The following is a 12,488-nucleotide window of genomic DNA, read 5'->3' on the forward strand; positions in this document are numbered from 1 at the left end:
AAACAAATAGGGAAAGTGTAACAGCAGAAAAAGATGTGTTTTCCTGTCCTGTTTTTTGTGTATACATTTTACTATTTTAGTCTTCAGCCTTCGGTACTTTTTATGCACTCAAAAAATACATATCCACTTAGATTCCTGGTACTTGAATATGCAGATGAACCCATATGTAATAGCCTTGGTTCTTTTGAGCAATAAATTTTGCAGCCTGTTCTTTATGATGGGAGGTCATATTCCTAACCACCAATAAATATTGTAAAGCACTTTCGCTGGAGCCATGCTAACCCAGGGCATCTGTCATTCCGGTTGCTGCTATTAGGAATTATTGGACTGAACCACTGGCAGAGAAAGCAGAGGGGGGTGAGCATGATGATTGTAATGATCCCTGCCCTTTTGTGTGTTTTGCATTAAAAAAAAGCCCAAGCATGCTTCATATTGATTATGGATCAGTGTGGGCAGATGTAGGTACCTTCTATTGGTGAGGCTTGGAGCTGTGGCTAGGAGGATCACTGACCTGGGGCACCTCTCACTCCAAATTTGGCAGACCCATCTTTCTGATGCTATACTGTAAATTTATTTCACCTCAGAGAGTAAACAGATATATTGGAGCCCCAAGGGTTCATGGGTAGCGTATTTACAAAGGAGCCTCCTCCGCCAGCCCGTGCCACCGCTGCTAATGAGAGCGGTCATTAAGTAAATGAGACGTCGCCTTTAGCTGGCTTAGGAGTTCGCACACTGAGGGGAGAAGATATTTAATTGAAACCCGCACACAGGCTTCCCCACATGTGACCGTGGTGAGGGAGGCAGCTGCCTTCCCCTCCCCCGTCCTCCCTGCACCCCCCCATGTAAATTTCATGATTGCTTTCCGTGATGTCATTTTGAAAGAGGACAGACAATAGCTGTGGGGAAAGGTAAGTCAATGTTATGTTCTTTTGCTGACAAAGGCAGATACCTAGTGCTTGGCTTTTCCTCTTGGACAGAGATGGGGAGGGAGGAAGCACAGAGGATTTCTAAGAAGGCTCTCTTTGCAGGAAAAGCAGTTTGGGGGATGGCTTTTTAAATTGTTCTGAAGGACAAGGCTTTCTTCTCTTCTCAGTCTGCCCAGGCTCTGTGTTTCTCCTCTTTCCCTGTCCCTCCTGCATTTCTGAGCTTCTCCTAGACATGTTGTGCGTCAGACAGAAAAGGCATTAGGGGAGGAGGACACTGTGGATCAAGACAAGAAACTTTATGCACATTTCTGGAAGAGGAACACAGATGTATCTGGGCCGTGGGACCCAGTGGCTCTGTGCCTTGGGAGGATGCTGGCTCCTTAAGCAGAAGATCTCTCTGAAGCAGGGACTCAGGCTCCTACCCCAGGTACCAAACAGAGATGCTCCCAGGAGCATTTTGTTTTCAGTGTCAGGTACTTCCAAACTTCAGGAGCAATACCCAGGGTGCATATGTCTGTGGGACCCATGTGCAGAACTCAGAGTCACTGTTCCTCTCAGCTCCTTCTTGTGCTGTGGTTGTGGGGTTGGGATGTGTGGTTGTTTGTGGTACAAGGGACTAGATTTGCATGTTTAGAACTTGGAAGTTGTCTTGAGATTTGAGTACTGTGATGCTAGTGCCACAAGGAGAGCTATAAGGCTCCAGACTTGGTTCTGACCATCAAATTCATGTTCTTCTTTATAAACCAGGAAAATAAACAGGCACAGGGAGGTTTTATTTTGGTGCTGTGTCTGCTTACTGCCTGCTCCTCTGAGTCACCAAAGCTTTCTTGTCTCAGCATCACCTTTGAATCAGTGGACATCATTGGTTGGCAAAGTCGGGTTTCAATTTCTGAAACAAAACTGAGAGAAGAGTCAGTAGCTGCAGTTCGGTGTTGAGGCATTGAACTGGGACACGGTAATGATGATAATGACTGATAATTTTAATTGTGCTTTTGGGAGAGGGAGGTGAGGAATTTTGTCCTGATGGTTTAAAAAGAATAATAGAGAGACCGAAGGACATGTCTGAGGCTACTGGCCGAGTGAACAAAAGGCAGGAGGGTGTTAGGGCAAACCTGGAGTATGGGAGCACCCAGCTGGTTCTGAGGAGATGTACTGGCTCCTCTGAGACGCCTGCAGAGTGGGGGTGCCAGGCCCTTACCAGAGACTGGATGGGGGAAGCTGTCCTCGGTCTAAAGCTCCTTGCCATCAGGACTCCTCTCCTATTGGTGCCTTGCTGTGATTATCACCTCCTTCCATATGGCCCTGTTAATTAACAGTAAACAAAAGAGTGGAGAGTGGGGTTTGCAGTCTTGTGCGCCTGGTGAGATGTTGCTGCCAACAGAAGCAGACCCTACCCTATTCCTGAGTTGTGTCCCTTGTGCAGAAGAGGACTGGTAGGGGCTCACAGGTGGACTGCTTTCAAAGAGAAGAAGGCAGCTTCATGGACTCTTTTGTATGCAGGATCCCCAAGCCCCTATGAGCCTGGGTGGTGCTGGACTTCACAGGAGTGTTTGGTGACCCAAGGGACTGAACAAGAGCCTCTGAGAGTTGGACATGGAGGCCCTTTCCATCCTGGAATTATTTGCCCTCTACACCCCTTGGAGTTTCTCCAGGATGGTGGGGGCTGCTTCTGTTTAAGGTCCAACCAGGGCACTGCCCACAGGTCTGGAGGCGGCCCCACATGTTCAGAGCCTATACTCTTGCCCAGTGCCCCTGGCACTGAGGGGACAATATGCTCTGAGAAGACCCTTCTAAGTCTTTGAAATTGCAAAGTTGCGCTGTGCTGGGGTTGGTATAGCTTCTACTGGAAAGCCTTGAGAGTGTCCAGAGATGTCAGGAGGGGCTGGCAGGGGGTATGCTGGCATGGAGGTTCAGACTGGGTTGCTGTGGGCCATTGGCTCGTGCCATACCAGTTCCAGAGTTAGCCTGGAGGTGGCCAGAGCTTGACCTGTGCCCCAGGTGTGGTGAGCACTCTCTGGTGCTGCCTGGACCTCTGATCTCTTCCTTCCTGAGCCCCTAATCGTTCTCTGGTTGGGGTTACTAAATGTGCAGCTGATGACAGAGGTGACACTATATGTGAGCAAGTGGCATGGGGGCAGAGTAGGCCAGTGCTAACCCTGTAGGGAGACCAGGCTTAGAGCCCAGCTGGCCAACTTCTAGTGTTGCCCAATGATGGTTGGACTAGTTGGAATTCTGGTTTGCATGGTCCAGCACTGGGGACACAGTAGGTGAGGTGTCCACAGACTGACAAAGTACCAGAGACCTTTTGGACCTTAAGCAGCTGCTTGATGTGGCTGGCAGGTTGATGGGGTCTGAGCCTTTCTTGGATGGACTCAGTGCAAGAGGCACATCTGCTTTGGAAAAGAGTGTGGCTTGGGACCATGCAATCCCTCTGCCTGGGCTGGAGGTGTGGGTTGTTTCAGGAGCAACCAGAACACCTTACACTGGACAGTGAGGCAGTTACTGGAAATGATCTGCCATCCAACCCTGGAAAACCTGGTCCAGAACTCCTTTGTGTTGATTTTTCTCTTATGGAGAGCTGCTGGGGGGTGGGTATGGGGAAGGGGAGGATGTTTCTTTTTTCCTCCCTTCCCTCCAGCTCCTCAAACCTCCATGTCATAGGTCTGCCCCCTTGGCTATCTCCTTGTGAACTCACTCATGAATAAAGCAGAAGTTAGTTGTCTACAGATGTAGTTTTAATGGGAATTTAGTGATGTGAGTTTACAGGAAAATGGACTTTGGGAACTAGAATCATTAAGTGGAAAAAATGCCATGCTTCACAGAAGAGAAGAGAACAGCTGGCATGGTGCTGTCCCTGAGGGTTTTCTGCTTCCTGAAGACCACAGTGCCCATGGGACTGTCCGCTGTCCAGCCTGGAGTGTTTGCTGGGGCTCTGGGTGGTCCTTTGAGAGTCTTGGCATATTTCTGTCCTTCATAGTTGCTGATTTTCCCCAAATGTCATTTATAAAAACCCAAAACAAAAGTGAGAAAGAGGAATTTTTACTTGAATTAAAATGTTTTTGATCTCAGCCTTCCACTGAGTCAGCTTCAGAGAGAATAGATTAATAAATGCCTGCAGGGAGCGCAATAGTAGGAGAACACTTTCTGGAACCTACCTGATGCAGTTTTGACTCCCCTCTTCCTCGGTTATTGCCATGTGTGCTTGGGCTTCACCCATTGTTTCATCTTTTTTCACTTTTAAACTTGAACCTAAAATGCAATGTTATTTTAATTGGAAGGAGTGAAAGTAACTCAGGACATTTTAATCTCCCTCAGTCAAGAACATCTGCCTGGGTTTGGGATTAGGCCCACCTTTGGGAAGGGGGATGTTATCTGACACATTTGTGGGTATCTGTGGCCTTATGGCATCCCTGGGAGCCTCTGTCTGGCAGTCTGTCTTCAGGAGCATGACTTAGTGCTCAAGTTCTAGCTAGGTGTGTTTTGCCCTGGGGTTGCTTGCAGTTTTTGTGACATTTCAGAGGTGCCTTAGGACTGAGGCCTGGGAGTGTGGCCTATGGCAGTAGAGTACAGATAGAATGGTCCTCAGAGGGCTAGTGTGCATGAAAGGAGGCTGGCCTGTATTGGCATTGTGGATGGGACTGGGCAAGGTGGGAATGAACAGATGTGACCCAGGTATGGGGGAGGAGAAGCAGAGGCACCACATGGTCTCAGCTGCTGGCAGGTCACTTGCTGGGCCCACCTCACCTTAATACCTGACCTTACCCTTTGAGGGCATTGGTTTGAGGGCCCAGGTAGAAGCCACCTGAGTCCTTTTCTGGTTTCCTGGGTCCATTTGGCTGCCTAAAACTCACACATTAGCGGAGAAGAGGGCAGGGCCAGGGTGGAACCTACTTTTCTTTCCTCACCTGAATCCCCAGGACCCACTTGCCTCTGTTTGTGAGGAGGAGGGTCCCAAGCTCTCTCTTCTACTGCAGGAGCTTAAATGCTCCATGAAACCCCAGGACCTGCTTTAGAAGTTCCTGTACAGTCCCTGGGACCCCCAGACCTCAAATTGACAATGCCTTGGGTTGCCTCTGGACCGTGCAGTGAGTGACCCCCACTGAGGCCCTAGGAGCATCTCTGACTCCTGTGCATCCTGCCAAGTTGACTTGTCAAAGCACTTGGGTGTTTTCACATATGTGTTTGTTGAATTCTGAAAGCAAAATGGTGTCAGCCATTGTATTCTGTGCACAGCCCAAGTAGATCTTAACTGGAGGTGCCATCTGTCCTTCATGCTCTTAGCTCCTGTTTCCCAGGGCATCACCATCCTAGGGACCTAGCTTGGGTGATTCAAACTGCTCTACACCCAAACTGCTAACTTAGCTATTGGTTTGTGAATAATCTGTTTGCACACTGAATTGTACAATTTCTCACACATTTTTATTTTATTTATTTTTTTAAATTTTATTATTCATATGTGCATACAAGGCTTGGGTCATTTCTCCCCCCTGCCCCCACCCCCTCCCTTACCACCCACTCCGCCCCCTCCCTCTCCTCTCGACCCCCTCAATACCCAGCAGAAACTATTTTGCCCTTATTTCTAATTTTGTTGTAGAGAGAGTATAAGCAATAATGGGAAGGAACAAGGGTTTTTGCTGGTTGAGATAAGGATAGCTGTACAGGGCATTGACTCACATTGATTTCCTGTGCGTGTGTGTTACCTTCTAGGTTAATTCTTTTTGATCTAACCTTTTCTCTAGTTCCTGGTCCCCTTTTCCTATTGGCCTCAGTTGCTTTTAAGGTATCTGCTTTAGTTTCTCTGCGTTAAGGGCAACAAATGCTAGCTAGTTTTTTAGGTGTCTTACCTATCCTCACCCCTCCCTTGTGTGCTCTTGCTTTTATCATGTCTCACACATTTTATTCTGACCAAAGTTTTGTTGAGGGAAAAAACAGGGACTTGGGAAATTATGAGGACTTGTGATATTCAATATTATTATCATTGAGATGGGGCGTTATCTATAAAGTGGGACAAAAAATATGGTCCAGCTTGTGATGGGCAAAGAGGAATGTTTTGCATTGTTGCTAATCACTGTGCCCAGTGTGAGAACCCTGAAGTCCAGGTGAGTGGTGTAGTTGAGCTTAGAGATGCTTCCAGAGGATCCTCCTCTCCTGGCCCCACTCAGCCCTGCCCAGCCTTCCTGCCCATACCCAATCAGCCCTGGAGGGCATCCTCAGCAGCCTGACCCTTATTACCCTCCTTGGCTCTTTCTCATAGCCTGAGAGACATCCGTGGTCTGCACCAGCCTGTCCTTCAACTTTATTCTTCATCCCAAGTCAGTTTATCCTCAAGATTCCTGGGCATACCCCCTGTCTCCATCATCTTCTTTCAAGACTTGGCACAGATGCCACATGGAGTCCCTTAATTACTGACCTATTGCTCTTATGCCTCTCCTTGGAACACTTTCTTAGCAACTCTGCCCTCACATCACAGACATGCTTGCTTTCCTGAGAGTCTGCTGGCTACTGTTCAGGACCTTCCTGCAGAAGCCCGTACAGTGCTGGAGTTCTCAAAGCTGGGCCGAATGTAGCCAGTGAAGGACCAGAATTTGGCTTTGAAGTCAGAGGGGATTTGGGTGAGAAGAGAAGCTTGCATGCTCTGCTGTAGAGTTTTCAGTTCTGGGTCTCCCACAATCTACTCCTACTTGAGGTTGGGCCCTACGCTGGAGACTGTCCACCCAGACCGAGAGCAGACTATGAATCCATACTGAAGGGGTACCTCTTATTTTTATTTTAAAAAATGTTCTGGGATTTGGCTAGATTATCCAGATTTTAGTGGTATCTTGTTTTATTTCCATGGAGGTCATGCCCACCTCTAGCTTCAGTGAGTCACAGTGTAGCCGTGCTGGCTTCTCACCCACCCCATTGATATATCCAGTGGGGTAGCTGTGAGCTGTCCCATCCCTGCAACACAGAAAGACAAGCAATTTCCTTAGTTTTTAAGAAATGTGAAGAGCCATGAGTTTGCTGCGTTCTTTTATCCAGTGCTAAGTTAGGAGTCTACTTCCTGTGTATATTCTCTGGAGGGAAAAGAAAAGCAGATTTGTTATTTGAATAGCATCTAGCAAGGCTTTATTGCCCCCCTAGAAAGCTGCCTACAGGAGCAGGTTATGAAGCAGTTCCTAGGTCTAGGTCTACCACCTCTTCCCACAAAATGGGCTTGCTCTCTGGCTGGAGTCATAGCTGGGAACCTGTTGCTGGAGGTGTGAGTCCCAGGGTCAGCCTTTCAGACTTGGCTGGCAAACTGCACTTACCGATCCAAACTGGCTTTGACTGGGAGTTAGAATTCAATTCTTCTTCCTATACAGCCTCCTGATAACTTTGGGAGCTGTGGTCCTGGGACCTGTGGACTATTTCCTTGCTGGTCCCTCATACTGAACACCCTTGTGTGAGCCAGTCACTCAGAGATCAGGCAAGCACTGGCACATGTAAAGTGTTTGTGTTTCCTCCAAACTTCTTGCTGTTGGCTTTCTGTGTACTGAGTACTGTGCGTCCAGGTTGGAGAATTATCAACACACTTCCCCTCATATTTCTAAGCCTGAAAAGTGGCAGTGGGCTATTGCTAAGTAGAGCTGCCACCCCGGGCTGTGGAGCTCATGCTGCAGTCATGCTGTTGGGAGCAGCTGCCTAGGACTTGCTTTTCTTCACCCAAACAGAAATTTGGGCAGGCGTCTTTTGTAATTAGAGGGACGAGGGTTGAGAGAAGGAAAGCTGAGCTGTTTTCAAAATCATCATCCCTAAGGGTTTTGAGGCCTCAGGATCTTCCTATTTCAATAGGTCTGGGTCCCTGCAGCTCTCTCCTTCCTAAACTGGAGATAAGGCGGTAGGTGTGGATAGGTCCCACAGGGACCAAGATAGTTCTTTCTGGTTTAGTTGTCAAGGGCCACAGTAAAGTGTGGTTCTAGGAAGTAGGAGTTGGCTGTTTCCCCTCTCCCTGGGGAGGGAGCTGGACTGTTCTGGTTAGGAAGTTTCTGGTACTCCGGGGTTAAAAACACTGGAGCAGACATGTAGCTGCCATCTTGATACTAGGGGCCAATGTGTGCTCTGAGGAGTTCCCAGCCCCACTCACTTAGATCAGGGTCAAATCTACCTCTCCTGTCTTGCACACAGAAGAGCCAGTGGGAGAAGGGCTTTCCCCTGTTCCTCAGGATTCACACAGGCAAGTTCAGTTGTGCTGGTCTGAAAAGCTGTCTCTGGTCATGGTACAGTGAGACAGGCTGGCCAGTCAGCCTGGCCATCCACTGCCCCTTTCTTGAGTACAGGCCAGGTGGCCTTGGGAGATGGCAATGGGTGGGTGTAGTGTGCCTCTTCTGGGCTTATCCTAGGCCTGGTCAAGTGGGTGGGTCAAGCTGGCAGGTAGTCTTACCCTGTCTCTGCATATGTGGTTGTGTCTCTTATTCCTCCCTGGGCAGACTCTTGGGAGCTGCCGGTTTCTGGAGTCACCTCCTTATCCTGGATGGGGTGTGTGTGCTGACTCTCAGGGCTCCAACAACTTCCTGGGGTGGAGGTCTGACTGTGTGCGGAGTTCTTCCTGGGGTTGAAGATGTTCTGGCCTTGGAAGGGAAATCCTGTCTGCATCTGCCAGGAGCAGATTTGTGTGGTCTGCCTAGGTTCTGGGCACGTTCTGGGTGCCTTGCTGATGCTGAGGCCTGGACATGTGACTGCTAGCTCAGCTGGCCCTGGGTAGATGCAGTATGACAGTATGACACTGCCTGTCTCTCTGGGACACTGCTGCCCTGGGCTGGACACCCTCCTCCCTTGCTGGTAGCCTCCGATGACAGGCTGCCTGGAGAGTCAGTCCTGTGATTTGGTTTGGAAAGTCATTATTACTGCTGAGCAGTTTAGCTGTTGTTTTTGCAGTGATGGTAAGGTTAAAAGAAATAATGATAATAATATAAGAAAGACTCAGCCTCAGTAACTGCCTACAACATGCTATTTGCATTTTTAAGGAAATACTTCTTTGAGACAGCCTGGGTGAAAGGTCACTATTTGCATATAAATGGAAAAGAAAGTGTGTGATGCTGGAAGTTACATCTGTATTATTTTCTCAGCAGTGAGCTGCTGTTGGAGAGATTAAGGGACATGGCTTGCATTTGGCTTTTATTGAATAGCGAAAGTACCAGCGAGGCTGATTTAGAAGCAAAATAATGAGAGAAATGTGCAAAGCTATAGAATTGCCGACTCCCCTGCCCCCACCTCTCTCTTCTCTCATTTTCACCTAAACTCAGCAAAAGCAGGTCTGTCTGCACCACTCAGCAAGTCTTCATTCTACTTCTCTCTGGATTCTAGCTTATTAAAAAAAAAGGCAGAAAAGAGCAAAACCTACCCTCATCTCTACACACTCCCCTATTTGTTTCCTGCCAAAGCTGTTTCAATGAGGAGAGATGCCAGTACTGTCCCTGTTCCCTCTCCCATCCCCAAACCCCTCCTACAATTTTGTGTTTCCAGGGTTGGGAAGGGCTCCATTTCTGGAGCTTGGGGACCCCTGCAGGAACAGGCTATGAGGGGAGGTGGAGGCTCAAAGGGGTCCTATGTGGGCTGAGGCAGCTCCTCAAGGGACCCCCAGTTTCCAAGGCACAGATCACATATTCCTTATGGACACTTTCAGGTTGCCGTTCTGTTGGATGCTTGTGTCTGCTGGAGACAGAGCCTGTCATCCTAGAGAATCTAGCAGAGCTGGACCTGCGTATGGAGGCAAGGTTGGCCCTGGGCAGGAAGGGCATCTTGGAGGGGACAGTGGTATGTCTTGCGAAGGAGGAGAGACCTGAGGACCCCCCTCAGCCCTGCTTCGATCTTTTGATTGGCCATTCCTGATTTAAATCATTTCCTCCATCCCCATTATTAAAAAAATATTTTTGGAAACAATCTCAAACCTACAGAAATGTTTCAAGCATAGGGCAAAATAGTTTTACCCAAACCGCTTGAGAGCGGTTGATTTGGTCACCCAGGAGGATAAGTGGGCATGTTCTGCAGAGAGGGCCCCTTCTCCCTTTTGTCAGTCTGAGATAGAAATGGTTTTCCATGGTCCCCGTCTTTTGTGACCTTGAGCTTTTTGAAGAGCACTGGTTCTTCAGTTTGGGTCTGTCCATCTTTGCCTGTGATTGGAGTTGGGTCACACAGGAACACTCCAGTGTAAGGTCCCTCTCCCTGCCTGCTGGTGAGGTCCTTTAGCTGATGATGCTAACTTTCCACTGAATTAGATAGGCTGTACCAGTATGCCCCCAAAGTCCACTCTTTGCAATTAATAAGTATTTTGAGAGGAAGTACTTAGACACTATGGAGACATCACCTTCTCATCAGACTCTCAATTTGCTCATCTTTAAGAACATCTGTCTAGACTTATGATCTTTTATTCTACCCAGTAGGTCATCAGCTTTATTTTGATGCTTAGATTGTCCCTGATTGGCTAGTGGGAGCTGCATGCTCCCCACCTCCCCTCTCTCTGTTCTCCCTCCCTGCCGTATACCCAGAGCTTGCATGTGAGAATGGAGGCTAGCCTGTGACCTGGTGCTGGGTGCCTCTCAGTGGCTGGGGCAAAGAAGAGGCATTTTTGTGCACAGGCATGACCTTTTCTGCTTTGGGTATGTGCACACATGTGGACACAACATGCATTCACCACATAACACCTAGGTCTGTGTCCCTCCACCTACCAATGATGGTTCTGGGAAATTACTATTTATTATTTAATCCATGCTTCTACTTCACATTCTGTTGATTCTCTCTGGAGCTCCCAGGTCAAATGTCAGCTCTTACTCTGTCTTTCCTCCTTAACTCTTCTATTGAATTTTTCATTTTGGTTTTGTAATTTATTTCCAGATTGGGGAAGACAGACACCATGGCGGTATTTTTTCCCCAAGAATTCTCATCTCTACTTGGACTGGCTTTGTCTGCTTTACCCTGTCGTTACAGAATAGCTTCCCTGGCCAGTCCTGTGCCTGTTGTAACCACTGTCCACACTGGGGATGGAAGGAGCTTCCATGTCCATGCAGTGGTCAGAAAGGGCCTCATGTTGAGCTCTGAGAGATGCTGTATCTGGTCCCCTCCTCTCAGCACTGTGGGGTAGGTGTAAATCGTTGCTCCCAGGGCCTCATCCTCCAAAGACTGGACCTCAGTGAGTGAGTGTCAGAAGTCCTCTGGGCCCAGAGAGTAAAACTCTGGACTGTGGTTTTCCAAAGGCTTCTGTGAGCTGTGGCTGGTTTTGCGGGTCTTTACGTTTGCTCTTCATTTTCATTGTAACATTTCTTTCCTATCTTGCTGGTCTTCACCTTAGACCTGGGCAACAGCAAGGAGGGATTGAGCAGAAGGTATGAAGGTTTTTTCCCTTTCAAATGGCAAGATGTACGTTTATATTAAACTCCAGGGCTCAGCCCTTTAGCCTCACTCTGCATGAGTGCATGGGAACATGCTGTGTGGTTGGTTAGTAGTCAGCCAGGATTGCCCAACTTTTGGTTTTAGCTGCAGATTAGTGGCTGGTGTGTCCTGATGCAATGCTGACAGAGGTGGGAGAACGTTTGTGCCAGTCTGGGTCATAATGCCTCCTGGCTGCTCAGAAGCAGCTGTCTTCCCTTGGCCTGTGTTGACTGTGCGCAGCCACAATTACCCGCTGGGTGTTGGTGGTCTGAGATGCCTTCTCTTCCCTCAGTGGCCCACTCCACATTGCTATTGTAACTCATTCTCCTGCCGTGTCCCTGAACCTAGCATTCCCTGAGCAAGGAAGTCAAGGTAGCAGTCATAATGGGCTCTATTGAACATTGACAGGGGTGCCCAGGCCCAGGCTAGAGAACCAAAGGTACTTCTACCTTGTGCAGGAGTGTCCAGAGGTGGCCTGCTGACCACTGACATGACTCCAGGGCCCAGGGCTCACATGCCTGTTGTCGGCAGTTCATCTCTTGTTGGGTAGTTTCTACTGTCACAAAGTTATTTTTGACAGTTCTGAACCCTACTTGCTGACTCCCCCTTCCATCAGTAGCCCTTTCCTGAAGTTCAAAGTACCTCTCATCTCACCCCGCTCTCCAGTCCATTCTGTTGGGGGTTAGTGCAAGTTCCTGCTCTCCTTCTCATCCCGCCCTGGGTTGTGCAGGGCCTTGCAAAGTTATCTCCCTTCCCTGATCTGGTGGAGAGTCTGTGTTTGTGCAAATCATGTATGGGGTCCTTGTTCATGCCATCAGCTTCTTTTTAAAAAGCATCTGTTTTGGAATATAATTTACATGTCATACAGTTCACCCATTAGAAGTATACAATTCAATGGTTTTAGCATATTTATAGTTATGTGTCCATTACACAATCTAGTTTGAAAACATTTTTATTACCCCAAAGAGAAACCTTTCACCATAAATGGTCACTCCCCATTTACACACCTCCCCCAAGTCTTAGGCAACCATGAAATCTATGCCCATTCTGGACATTTCATTAATATGGAATTGTACAATATTTGGTCTTTTGTGTTTAATTTCTTTTACTGATCATAATATTTTTGAGGTTCCACCCACATTGTGACATATATGAGTACTTCATTTTTTTTTATAG

General features: G+C 48.0%; 1 protein-coding gene across 5 annotated transcripts in view; it reads left to right on the plus strand.

Annotated features, from left to right (window-relative positions):
- The first annotated feature begins 600 nt into the window (after window positions 1-600).
- Myt1 (myelin transcription factor 1) overlaps window positions 601-12,488 on the plus strand; it is a 65,616-nt gene continuing 53,728 nt past the window's right edge. For 4 of the 5 annotated variants that reach the window (XM_074075210.1, XM_074075208.1, XM_074075211.1 and 1 more), the window contains exon 1: window positions 601-908. The gene's annotated coding sequence lies outside the window, so the exon portion shown is untranslated. Of the gene's footprint in view, window positions 909-985; window positions 1,354-12,488 lie in introns of those variants that run through there. The other variant, XM_074075209.1, reaches the window with a different exon arrangement.

Source organism: Castor canadensis, chromosome 5, assembly GCF_047511655.1.
Source record: "Castor canadensis chromosome 5, mCasCan1.hap1v2, whole genome shotgun sequence".
NCBI lineage: Eukaryota > Metazoa > Chordata > Mammalia > Rodentia > Castoridae > Castor > Castor canadensis.